Here is a 10,847-nt window from a genome sequence, read left to right as displayed (position 1 = left end):
TTCCCAGAAATGACATAGGGATTCCATAGAATATAGCTTATATTTCTGCCCAGCTCTTCTCCAAACCAGGAAACCTTTCCGTGCGTTACATAGGCAGCCCCAGCCCCAGCCCCGTCCCCGTCCCTCAGCGCCCAGCCCCGCCCAGCGGGCGGCAGCCGTCGGAGGCGGCGGCCGTTGGAACGCGGCGGGTGTGCTGGGCGGGGCATCTCCCACGATCGACGTTTCCCACAGCCAATAGAGACGGGGCGCAGGGCGCGGGGCGGGCCCTCCGGCGAGTAGGCGCGGCCGAGGCGTGGCGGGAGGCGGGGCGCGGGCGCGGATTGGCCGGGGGGCGGGGCGCGCGGGGTTTTCTCCCGGGCTGCGCCGGCGGCTGCGGCCGGGGGGTCTCTGTGCGGCAACGCGAGCGTGGGGCGGCCGTTGGGCCGGCAGCTGACGGGGTAACGGCGGGGCGGGGAGCCTCGGGGAGGCGGGAGGGGGGCGCTGCCCGCTCCCTGCCCCTCTCCGTGCCTCCGGCCCGGCCCGGCGCTGTCAGAGCCGGGGGAGGAGCGAGGACGGCAGGGGGCGGCAGCGGCCCCGGGGAAGCGCGTCCGGAGCGGCGGGGGGGTGCCCCCGGGGCTCGCCCCTCTGCGCCCGGGGGCCGCGGCTCCGCCTGCCGGCGGGCGGGGGCCCCGGGGCCGCGCTGGAGGGGTTCGTTAGGTGGGGGGGGTGGAGCTGGGGGGGGGCTGCAGGGTCCTGGTCTCCTGCCCCGAGACAGGGAGGGTCGGGGTGTGTGGCTGGGGGCGGCTGGGGGGCTACTTTGTGAGTGATCCCCGAGAGGCGTAGAAGGAGTTAGCTTGCGGTGTTGTCAGCCTAAGGGTTGCAATTTCCAGAAACGCCTTCTGAAATGGGAACGCTGGCGGGGAGCAATTAGCAGCCAGTAAGGGAGTGAATTCGGGTCGAGGTGCTTTGATATTAGTAACGGCTAGCAAACAGGTCAATTAGGATGCTTTTTTCTTGTAAAGCTGTCCGAGGCCCATTTTTAATTAAAAACATGTAATTTATAGCTATTTCATTGACACGTAGTGCTTTATTGCCTTGTTTTCCTGTCTGATAGCATGTGTGGTACCAACCAGAGTGTGAGTAACATACTACAAGCACATAGTCCTGCAAAACTTAGCCTTCAGCAAACTCTTATAATAAAACTTCCAGAGCTGGAGGGTTTGAAATGATAAAGTGCTTCTTTACTTTTTGGCTATTTCCTATTAAAATTGCGTTCTTTGGCATGATACTTTAAAGTTTCGAATGGGAGATGAACTCGGCCCTTAAACTGTAGAGCCAACCTGTCACAGAGCGGGCGCTGTTTGGTGCCATCCTCTGTCACTCGAGAATGGCCCCAGAAGGGTGTTCAGCTGAAGGGCTCTGTTTCAGTTGCTGCTCTCCTCCTCTCCAACAAGTTTCTGCTTACCGTGCTGTTTTCTGTCTGGTGTTAATCTCTATGGTTTCTCTTGCTTGAACTGCAGCTTTCTGCTGAGTTTGATTCCCTTTGAGCCTAGAATAGACCTTCCCTTCCTGGTTCTCAGAGGCTGTGGATCTCTGTTTATATCAACAGCTTGTACCCGTGGCAGAGGAGTTTGTGTTGTAGTAACTTCACTTAGAAAGGTCTAGACAAGACTTTCAATAGTATATGTTCTGTGTGTGTGCATGCTGAAAGTGAAGAAGAGTTCAAACTTAAGATATGGAGTAGACTTAGAGGCTTCATTTCTTTGGAAATATACTTTTTGTTCCACCTCTGATTTCATAAGTCTCCAGCAACTGCAGTTAATCCATAAGAAATTTCTATTACCACTTTTTCTTGATATGACTTTAAAAGTAGGTGCAAATAAGTGTGGCTCTTTGAAGCCAGTCTGACCTGTTGATGTCTTCCTGGGGACAAGCTACAGTGAGGGTGGTCAGGCACTGGCAAAGGCTCCCCACGGCAGTGGTCACGGCACTGAGTCTGCCGGAGTTCAAGAAGCATTTGGACAATGCTACAACGGTCTTGGACACATGACTGGATTTTTTGGGTGGTCCTTTTGGGATCCGGGAGCTGGACTCGATCCTTCTGGGTCCTTTCCAACTCAGATACTCAATGAATACTGTGGAGTTAAATCGTTCTTATTCAGGGGGTTAACCTGGAGAATGATTGTATTACTTACTGTATTCAATATGGTGTAAATCATTTAGTGATTGTAGTAGATAGACAAAACATGTGTTTTTCATGTGGCCCATTCCTGAGTCATACCTTTAAGGATGACAAACACAGGTCATGGGGGAGAACAGGAAAGCATTCTGGGAACATTTAAAGACTCTTGTGGTGGTTTTGTGGGTTGTTGCTAATAGTTGTTTAAGCATAAGCTCTCTGTAAGTCATTGTTTTAAAAAAAATCAAACTAGGTTTCCAAACAGCATTTAAAATACATGGCAAAGTAATGTAATCTTTCTACTCTGTATTTGGTGCTTATGGGATTACTTTTTGAATTCTGCATTCACTTGTGGCATTGAGAACTTTTGAAAGGTGATAATATTGTAAGAAAAATTGGAAAGATTTTAAAGTGTTGCAAGAACTGAGAAGCATGTCTCAGTACAGAAGATTGATTTATTCAAGTGTTAAAAGGGGAGGGAACAAAATAAGACTGATAGACGCAGCTAGTAGTGGCTATGAAAGGATTCACTATCTAGAAAGAGAATCTAAACAGCCTATGCTCCTTATAGTTATGTCTATAGTATACAGTATTACTCTACTGAGAGAGGACAAGTTTTCTACATTTCAGTTTATTGCTGTAGATTTCAATAGGGCAAAATTGCTATCAAAGGTTGTATATAGTGGATTCACTACTGTTAGGTATTCTTGAAGTAAGATTTAATACTTCCTGAGAAAAATGTACTAATTCAAATGGTGGTTTCATTGTGGAAATGATCTTATGTTGTTGAGGGTAGATGAGGAGGGGGAAGGTGGGTTTTTGTCCTCACTACAAGCAGAATGAACCCAGAAAAAGCTGTACTGGAAAACTGCTCATTGTATGCTTGCACAATTGCCTGACATAAGAAAAGGGGATGTGGGAATGTGTGATTGTGTTATAGCCTGGATTATACAAGAAGTCAAACTGCATAGTAAGGGGTTATTTCCATCTTCCTAAATAGAAGGAAATGTCTCTTCTTGACTTTAAGAGTTAGACTTTATTATTAACTGCCACACTCTTACATTTTTGAAAACAGATAAAATGACAGTTCAAGTTGAGTTACTGTTTTTAACCCTCTTAGTATTTGTAGGGGTGTTATCACCTTAGTTATTTCTCATTTAAGCACAACTTCACTTTTCTGGTTTTCTAAATCCTAAAGTTAGTGGGGTGATGTTTGGTGTAATTTGACTACAAATTTAATTCCAGATTCTCTTATAGATAAAGAAGATATTGGGCTGTTATCCAGTTGTCGTAGTTGATCGTATTTTGCCAGTCTTCAAGGCTTTTATTGGAGTTAAAGGTAACTTGTGACTTTTTTGTTGTTTTTGCTTTTAATATCAGAAAATTCACTATAGGAGTTTTCTAAATAGCAAAAGTTCTGTGTTCTGTTTCAGGTTCTTATAAAAGATTTTGCTGTTAATGTGATAAATTTACATGGTTAAATGTGGTAACTTTGTAATATTTCACAGACAAGAACATACTAATGATACAGCATTTTGACCTTTAGCAAACCTTAATTTCTTAATTATCACAAATGTTGTCTAAACTGCTGTGTGAAGAAAATTTTACTCGTGACTGATTTCTGCCTTAGAGTTCACCTTGTCTTGAGTACTTTGTAAAGATTTACAGGCTATGTGAAAGCTGTATCAACAGGGTATTGATTAATTACTATAGAGTAATCTAAAAATTCTGTTTGGCTAGTGAGAGGCAAAAAGCATGTTCTGTGTGTAGCAGCTTTTTCCTGGTTCTGGAGGAAAGCTGGGTCTGGATCTCTTCTCATTCTTACCAGAGTAGATGACTGGATTGTAGGTAATCTTTGAGGCCTTGTAAAGGCTACTTTCAGATCCCTACATTCAGATCTGCGCTTCATGAATTCCTTTGGTGGTGGCATGAGAGTTGCTGACTGGGCTGGAGTATATGAGATGCTCTGAAGGCCTGACCTCTGTTAAGTTGGCCTCTTCCATAAAATACTGATTGTCTGCCTCTGAATATTCTCAGAAGCAGGTAGTATTTTTTATTGTTGGTTTCTTTGTTGGTTTGCTTTGTATTTTTTTCCTGTGGAGGTAAGATAGCACTGCTGTTCATCTGTGTAGTGCCTTCATTAACAGTAGCTTGGCTCTTTAGAGACCTTGTGCATTGCAGGAGGATCTTTGTAAAACTGGAGACTTCTGACAGTGTCCAGGAGCCTAACCACAAGTGTTTTGCTTGATCTAATATCTACCGTGGTGCTGATACTCTTCTGTGTCTGTTTCCTCCCTGGATGCTTTCTGAAGAAGGGTGTGATATAGCTTGTCTTTAATTTGCCTAACTGTTATTAAGTGATGCAGCCTATGTGCTCTGTGAAGTCATTCGTTGTTAGACTTTGGCATTGAATAGTAAAATAGGGTTAGCTAAGGACGGTTTAAAAGAAACTATAAATTGCCTTGCTGCTCTAGGTTTGAATCTTCTCTTTTACTTCTAACATTGTCTGTGTGGTTTTCTGTTTGCAAAGCACTATTTCTAGAGAAATGTTCTGTAAGAAAAGATGTTCAGTTACCAGAAAATAAAAATAGTCTCCAAAAGAGAAGTTTGGACTCTCTGAAAGATCAGTTTCAGCTTAAATTACTTGCACTGATGACAAAGCAGAGTTTAACCAAATATTTATTGTTGAAATTATCCTGTAATTAGTAGTGTTGTACAGCTAAATGTAACACCAGATTTTACTGTAAATTACTGCTATCCCATTTCTGTGGCTATAGAAGTATAGAGTATAAATGCGGTATTCTTTTTCGTGGCCTGGATAAGAATTTGACTACAACATCTTAAGAACATAGTTTTTGTATTTTTAATAACATTCTTCAGTGCATATTTAAAATGCATGATGTGATCTCTTACCACAATGGAAAAACGGAAGATTAGAACAGCTTTTTCTAATTTGAAATGCTCCGTTATCCTGTATATGCGATTTAAAGTATATATTCTTATTGGAAGCTTTTGAATTGGATCATAGGCGGAGCTTTAAATTCTGATTGTTGAATCAGCACGTATATTACTTCTGAAAGTCAAAACAAAATTCAAAAATGATTATTAATATGCACTTTTGGGGTTCACATTTATTCAGACATTTTTATTGCTTTCTGTTACTCACAAAGATTTAATAAAATATTTTAGAATGCATGGAATTTATCCTGCAAAAATTAAAAACGCAATACAAGCTTACTTCAGTTTGAACACTTCAGTTTAGGATCTGAAAGTTCTTTTTTAATTTCCGAATACAGCATTTTGTACTTTGTAGACCCTATTTGGAAATGAACTATTTGTTTCCTTTGTTGAAAGAAGTTGGTTTTTGTCCTTTTATTCCCTGTTCTGTTACTTCCTTTTGAAGCTGTACTAAGATAATACCGTAACTGCTGCTGTTCTCCCATCAGTCAATTAAAAGTGTGGCCAAATAGTAAGCCTATATATCATTCATCCTCGCTTAGAGGACTGGATTTTTTTTCTTGTATGGCTTTTTGGGTACTCTTCTTGGTAGGATGTTGCATTATCAGACCATGAATCTGCAGCAAATCCCGTGTTTGGAGGGGGTGGGGTTGGAACCACAAAGAATGTCTCAGTATAAACTTTTTATTTCAGGCAGTGTTTGGTGTTAAGGCTGCTTTGTCCCCTCTCTAGTCAATGCTTCTGTATTGCAGTAATCTTTGACAAGAGGTTATCTACATAATGGTCAGAGGCAGCTGCTCAGGTCAAGCCTGAGGTTGCTATGTATCAATGTTACTACCCTCTTTTTTACAAAAAAAGCACAGAATCACAGAATGGTTTGGGTTGGAAGTAACCCTTACGGATCATCTAGTTCCAACCCCCCTGCCGTGGGCAGAGACACCTTCCACCAGACCAGGTTGCTCAAAGCCCCATCCAGCCTGGCCTTGAACGCTTCCAGGGATGGGGCATCCACAGCTTCTCAGGGCAGCCTGTGCCAGGGCCTCACCACACTCACAGTGAAGAATTTCCTCCTAACATCCAATCTAAACCTACTCTCTTCTACTTCATAGCCACTATCCCTGTCCACACTCCCTGACAAAGTTCCTTCCCATCTTTCTTGTAGGCCCCCTTTAAGTACTGAAAGGTCACCCCAGAGCCTTCTCTTCTCCTGGCTGAACGACCCCACCTCCCTCAGCCTTTCCTCATAGGAGAGGTGCTCCAGCCCTTGAGTAATCTTTGTGGAGGCTGAGGCAACAAAGACATGTTGCAAGTGTTTAGTATTAAAAGTAGTATTAAACCTGTTGTGGATCTCATGCTAATTAACTAAAGGTGTGTTGGGCTTACTTTCACACTATTCTGTGTGTGCTTACGGATGTGTTTTACAGAAAGCAGTTAACATTTGTGGAGGTGGTTAAGAACTGTACACTGATGGTTTTCTGTTATTTTTTTCGCCCATCCCTGAGTATGAAGTACTTTTTTGATGAGTATGCCGTACTCTGTAACTTTTTCCCCAAATTTGTTCAAATATAGGCATTTTTTTTAGTTCAAAGAGGAAGATGCACACTTCTGAGACTGAAATCCATACCCAGTCTTTATCTTGTAATTCAATTCAGGAGAAAAGGTGAAATAAAAAACAGCCATATTAAAACATTTTTTTTGTTACATTTGATCTTAGCGTAGTACCATCCCAGAAACTCAGATGTTATTTATGGTATTTATTCATGTTGACCTTGGCTAACTTGAGCTAGTGTGTGGCATCCCTGCTTATAGCAGGGGTTTTGAAGTTAGATAACCTTTAAGGTCTCTTCCAACCCAGGCCATTCTATGATTTAACTTCCATGGGATAACTTCAGAATAGAATAATGACTTAAAATATAGACTGAATACTTGAGAGAAAATATTGGGGGTGGGGGGAGTTTACAGTATTACCAGCACTTCGTTCTTGCACTGTAGCAGAAATGAAACTCTACAGAAGTGAATCTGGGAGTACTTCAATCTTGTGTTGTAGATGAGAAAATGCTTGGAAAAAGGTGTTCTCCATAAAAGTGCTCTGTAAAATGACTTAGTGTTATAGATTTATGTTCAAAAACTTCATCCAAATACAAAATGAAATCTTAAAATGAAACATGTTAGTAAACCACAATGTTCTGACTTGGGGAGAGTATGCATATGATGTATTGAATTAAGCAAGTTTTAAGCAGCCATATATAACAGATACAACTTGGTATTCCAGCTTCTTGAATTGGATGATCTGTTGGGGCTGAAGCCAGAAATATATTTACCACTGCACCCCTGTATACACATGCATGTGCACTTCTTTTAGCAAAAGATACATAACCCCACATTTTACTTTCATCCTTAGACCATGAAAGCTCAGTTATCCTGACAGAAAATTTCAGTCTCAAATAGAGACTAAGTATTAAACGTGGGACAAATCTTTCTGAAGGAAAAGTTTGTGCAATTTTAGTTCTGATACGAAAGGATGATGTCAGAGGTTGCATTACTTCTGGTCTCCATATGTATTATGGAGTTCTGTTTCGTGTATTTTAGAATGCCTATTGAAGCACTATTAAAAAATAAACATGTATTAGCTGAAGTATTTCTTAGTGTGCTGACTTGTTGGAAATCTAAGTGATTTAGTTCTTAAGGCATCATCAGACTTGGAGTATTGGGCTAAAAATGGAAGTGTTTTCACTTACTGCTTATGAATGGATTTTTGAAAGGCTATGGTGAAAAATACAAAATATGCTCCTAATATGTTGGCAGCGCGTTCACTTAAGGTATTTGCTTTTATTAAAACTCAGCTCTGTATCTTTCAGACCTTTTGATCAGTTTTCCAAAATTATTAATAGTTTTTTTTTGTTATCCTAGATATTGCCTTGGAACTCAAGCTAGTATGAAGATGGTTGGTTTACAGTAGAATTCCCCAACTGTTGGTGGTATTTAGAGTCATTTAGACATTTAGGTATTTAGACAAAAGGCATGACATACCCCGTACATAGTGTCAAAAACATAATGTCAAAACTTTGGAATAGGACCAGGTGAAAACAGCTGATACTGGCTGAACTTCTTATTCACTGTCGTGAGCCCTAATTTTTTGACCTGAAACATCCATATCCATAAACTGTTGAATTATGTGAGAAGAGTAATTTGCCTGGCAAAGCTATGTTTTTTTTAAACGAAAAAATACAAGTATGTTACAGTTTTAGATGTAAAGTTTATTAACATTAAGGTTCACATACTTTCTTTTTTCTGAGTGATCTTTGCTTGGAAAGGATAATCACTGAAGTACCTGGATTCTTTCTGTTCAAAAGCTTACAAAGGTTGTTTTTAAACTCCCTTTAAAAACAAGTCCATTTTTCCTTTCTTTTGTTAAATGGTTTATAACTATTTATGTAGTTACCTTAAAGATACTTTTCTATAGGTGTTAGTCTTTAAATTCTAACTGTTTCCAAGGTTAACAAAAGTATATGATGCTGGCCAGAAGAATCAGTAAATAAGCAGTTAATTTAATTGCACAAGACAAAACAAATGGGTATATTCTGTGAATATATTCTGACCTTTGGTTATGTAAAGAAGGTAAAAGCAGAGGCATTTTTTGGGGAAGAATTTTTTTTCCTCTGATCAGCTGATCTTTATTTTTTTCCCTGACTGAAGCTTTGTTTTAGATAACTCAGGCAGCATGTCCATAGGTGTGTGTTGGTAAAATGATCGTATAGTTATGATAGCAAGTCAAATTAAAAGAACCTAATGTACGTGTTCTTGGAGATCTTATTCAATGCAACTTTTCTTATATAAAAAAAAAAGAATACCAACTAACCAAAAAAACCCAGCTTCAGCTGGAGCAGTCAGCACTGTAGAGTTAAGTGATGGCTAGAGCTGTTCTTGGCTACTGGCTTCTAGCAGATGCAGTTCTTCAGGTTCATTTTTTTTAAACTTTGCAAGAAATATCCGGGCTCAGGGTTTCAAGAAGTTGGTGATTCAAGGAAAAACTGTAGTGGAGAGAATTGTCATCTAGATGTAGGGTAGACAAATTACCTGCATTTCAGAGTGAACAGGCACCTAACAAAAATAAGTTGGTTAAGGGATTATAAATTTTTTTTATTGCATATTTCATGGTTCATCATTAGAAGAGATACTTATATTTAAGAACTTAAAGGTAGCCTGGTTGGTGTGAAGTTAGTGTTGTTTTAAAAACTTTTTATAGAAGATAAATAGGAGGCTTTATACATTTTTTTTAATACTTGGCATGTTCATGTTGGAGGTCAATTCCTTGCTCTGACCATATTCTTTCAATATTACTGTGCTTTTGATGAGCTATCACTTCAAAGCTGGAGTTGCAGTATTTTGAGCAATGATAAGTTGGAGCAGGGCTCAAAAGTACTCGTGTTACTGCATAGTATATGAAGAAGTTATTCCAATTTTCGTAATAGGCAAAATGCTTTGTTTTAACCATCACAAGATGGTGTAAGGCAGTACTGCAAAACATATTGATGTCCTCATGGGTTTTTTTGATTGTTTCTAACTTTACTAAATACGTAAATATTTATATTTACATTAAGGATTCATTGTGTTCTTGAGTGTGCATTTTGTGTTGTTTTTTAATGGCCTTCCCCATGTTTATTATTGGAAGTTGTTCTTTATTTCAATGTGAATACATTTTGAATTAGTTTGCCTCTTTCAGAGAAATTACTAGTAGAAAACTTTATTTTCCTTTAAAATTTAGTGAGCTGTAACTTAGAGCAGTACGCACCTAGATTTTTTTTCTAGAGGAACATCCTGCTTTATCCACCTTTTGAACTAAACTTTGCATTAGGTAGTACTTTTCCCATGTTTTCTGCAACTTGTTAAACGTTTGTTCTTACCTCACCCTCATTTCCAGTATAAAATGCAATAAAGAATATCCCTTTTACTTGGGGAAACAAAGTTTTTCTTTTTCATGGATGTGGAGTTCTTTATTTTTTTTAGAGAAGAATAGCTTCTGTTAACTAGCTTCAGGTTCTTCCTCAAAAATGTTTGATCCAGTTACCGCACAGTCTATATCTGCTAAGCATCTGTTGGAATCAGAGGGGCAGCACTGTGTTGTGATGGCATTAGCCTGCTGTCAGATGGCACTTCAATTGTTGAAAGTATCCCATCTTGATTTGAGGAAGAGGGCTTCTATATACTGAAGCATTGTTACGATTTTCCATGATAGAAATGACTCATTGTCTAATAGTGTTACAGATACGGAAATGTCTGATTTTGTGTATTTACTTTTTTTGCCTAATGTATTCAGTTATGGGGTGATTCTCTGGTAATTCAAGAATGTTGCTGGTACTTGAGTAATTGCGTGGAAATTCTCTTACCAAGTTTCTTGGTGTTGTAAAGATATGAGTAACTTTCCCACACAAACAGTGTTTGTTTGGTTTCTCTACAAAGTTGGAAAGTTTTGCAGTGTATGTTTCTTTTGTGAAACGTAGGAGAAACAGAATTATGAAATAACTTTGCCTGTCGAAGCAAAGCTTCATGAGTACTAAACATTCTTATTAAAAAAGCAAGATGCTGCTCTAATGGAAATCTCACCTGTCGTCTTTCTAGTTGCTTGTTTACTAATGTTAGAGTATTAGCAGTTATATATTTTATATAAAACCAACCATGTTTTGCCATGGAATTTTTTAAGGCTTAAAGATACAATTGTTTCTACTTTTCT

General features: G+C 39.7%; 1 protein-coding gene across 47 annotated transcripts in view; it reads left to right on the top strand.

The window, feature by feature from the left end:
• The first annotated feature begins 320 nt into the window (after positions 1–320).
• Positions 321–10,847, top strand: part of EPB41L2 (erythrocyte membrane protein band 4.1 like 2) — a 109,315-nt gene continuing 98,788 nt past the window's right edge. For 27 of the 47 annotated variants that reach the window (XM_040553749.1, XM_040553742.1, XM_040553740.1 and 24 more), the window contains exons 1-2: positions 321–437; positions 3,416–3,497. The gene's annotated coding sequence lies outside the window, so the exon portion shown is untranslated. Of the gene's footprint in view, positions 438–3,403; positions 3,498–10,847 lie in introns of all 47 variants that reach the window. The other 20 variants (XM_040553750.1, XM_040553744.1, XM_040553735.1 and 17 more) reach the window with 9 other exon arrangements.

Source organism: Cygnus olor, chromosome 3 (genome assembly GCF_009769625.2).
Source record: "Cygnus olor isolate bCygOlo1 chromosome 3, bCygOlo1.pri.v2, whole genome shotgun sequence".
Classification (NCBI taxonomy): domain Eukaryota; kingdom Metazoa; phylum Chordata; class Aves; order Anseriformes; family Anatidae; genus Cygnus; species Cygnus olor.
The sequence above is the reverse complement of the archived record's forward strand: the minus strand, read 5'-3'. Positions and strand labels throughout refer to the sequence as shown.